The following is a 2,514-nucleotide window of genomic DNA, read 5'->3' as shown; positions in this document are numbered from 1 at the left end:
AAATTCAGCCAAGTTTGCACTTGTGAGGTGTTATTAAGAGCATCATTACCTTGCAAGCCAACCTAAATGTGTGGAAATCAACCGAGGTTTTTTGGAATTGCCCAAAGCTAAGGGGGAAAGCTGCCGCTAACAATGGACAGAGATAGACTGGATTGTTTGAAACCACATTGCTTGGCTTTAAATATTTATATAATTCGCTCTGAGGTAAAGAAGAATCTTTTGATGCTTCCACACAGGGCAGCACCAGATGGTGCAATCACACCAGTGCAATCAGTCACATCGCTTACTGGATGTGCAGCCTCAAGGAGAGGCCAGCACCTGCCATAACAAGAGCATTTGTACACTAAAGTTGATTTTCAAATAAATTACTATACAGGTATGAGAGTGAGCTACTGTTCAACTTGATGGGCTTTGGTTTCACAACGTGTGATCTGTAACCTTCACTTTGGAAATCAGAGCTGAAAGTACGGACTTGTACCCCTTGTTCTATTTTAATGCAAACGACAAAGGAGAGGACCAAGTCCTGCTGGGGACAGACATCCCAGGACTCTCAGTCTTGGGGCTTCAAAGTATCTTTGTATCAGCCTGCCCATTCTGGTCTCAGCTGTTGTCACTCTAATCCACCTTTCATGAAGCTTTTTACATCCTCAGCACCCCAAAGATCTCATCAGCTTTTTGCAATTCAAGGTAGAACTCACTACCTTTTTTATCTATTTCCTACTCCTGCCTCAGAAAAGACGGAATTGTCAGAAGTGGAGAGAATTTCAGAAAATGGTGTGGTGGGAAAACAGTTCAGGCAGGGTTGGGAAAGGAGGAAGTGTGTATGCAGGAAAGATGCTAAGACATTATAAGGCAAGGAAAGGCTTTGGGTTGGATGGGACAGTGACCAGGAATTAAGAGAGCTTGGAATGAGAGGAGCGAGATACAAAGACAGTGGAACAAGAACAAGGTGACAGTGAAATGGTGGAGGTCTGGAGAGTCCTCAGAAACCAGGGAGGGCTGCAAGTAGAAGTGAGCAGTGAGTCAGGTCAGGGCTCTCCTTTTGTCATTAGAAATATCATAGTTCTACATTAAAATCAGAACTGGGTATAGGATATACATATAAATATTCAAAGCAAGACAGCCAATTTTTTTGAGACATTTTACAGGGGAAAAAACCTGGAACAATAAATAGGAAACTACATGTTATCAATTTCTGCTCCAATAATATCAATTTCCTCTCCAGGCTACTCTACGATATTCATTTAAGGGAATGCCTAAACAGTACAGAAGTATCACTGCTCTACATTAAAATCAGAACTGGGTTTAAGACATACATATAAATATTCAATACATTACAGTCCAGTCCTGAGACCTGAAGTCTGGAACAACAGAGGAAAGGTATTTTCTATCTCCTTTCAAGCTACACTGTAGGAATAATTTCTGTCTAAATCAGACCTGCACAAATACAACTGAAAGATGGACAGAGATACCTGATTAGGACTGAAAGGCAGCAAAGTTGAGCACCTTGCTCAATAATTTGTGCGTCATCCAGATCCTTCTGTTTGACAGACGTATCCATTAGTCTCAAGCTCTTATCAGTCAGCCCTCCTCTTCCCCCTCACACACAAGCTGAGCAGCACCTACGGCCACTCACAGGCCGGATCAAGGCAGCCAGGAAAGATGTGAGGGGGAAGGGAGACTGTTAAAAGGAGGAGAGGAGACTCAGGGACAGGTGAAGGGATTCAAGGAGACTGGACAGACAGGACACACATTATATGAGGGGACAGTAATAATCACGGCAAAAATTCTAGTGGTCTGCCCAGTCACTCAGTGGTGCATCTCCAGTCTTAATGGATTATTTTGGACAGAGACAAATAACCTTCAAATGAACACAGATATGGATACAGCCAGTATTAAAGGCTTTGTTTTTTTAACAAAAATGGCAAGGCGAGGTCTTCAAAAGAACAGATGTTAACATCCAAGAATAAAGGATAGTGAATAAAGCTCCTGGTTCTGTGGCAGGATTGTCAGTTGTTCTCTAGGACTGGCATCTCTTCAAATGCCACATGGACATGTAGCTCATCTGAAAGAGGACAGTAAAAAAAACTTTAATAATGACAACTTACTCTCTCAAGAATATGTTATTTTCCCAAGCAGTTCTCAGAGATAAAGGTCTTATGACTTAGTGAAGCAAGTGCAGTATATATCCTAGAGAGAGATTATACTTGTAATTTCTGATCAAAATTCCTCTGAAGTGCAAAGAGCTTTGCATGTGAGGCACTCCAGGTTTACCATGGAAGGCAATATTCACACCGTTTAGGATTTTAAAAAGAGCTTTTTTAGAGAGTGTGTCTGCATATTAAATTACATACATTTAATGTGTCATCTGAGTCCCTACCAAGGGAAACCAGAAAATACATTTACTACCTCCCAGAATTACCACACCGAAACCCACATTAGGGAGAACAGTTTAGAGATCCTCAAACTATCTTAGAAAAAGAAATTAATTACTGGCTAAAAATGCTACTTACA

Source organism: Cinclus cinclus, chromosome 3 (assembly GCF_963662255.1).
Source record: "Cinclus cinclus chromosome 3, bCinCin1.1, whole genome shotgun sequence".
Classification (NCBI taxonomy): Eukaryota; Metazoa; Chordata; class Aves; order Passeriformes; family Cinclidae; genus Cinclus; species Cinclus cinclus.
The sequence above is the reverse complement of the archived record's forward strand: the minus strand, read 5'-3'. Positions refer to the sequence as shown.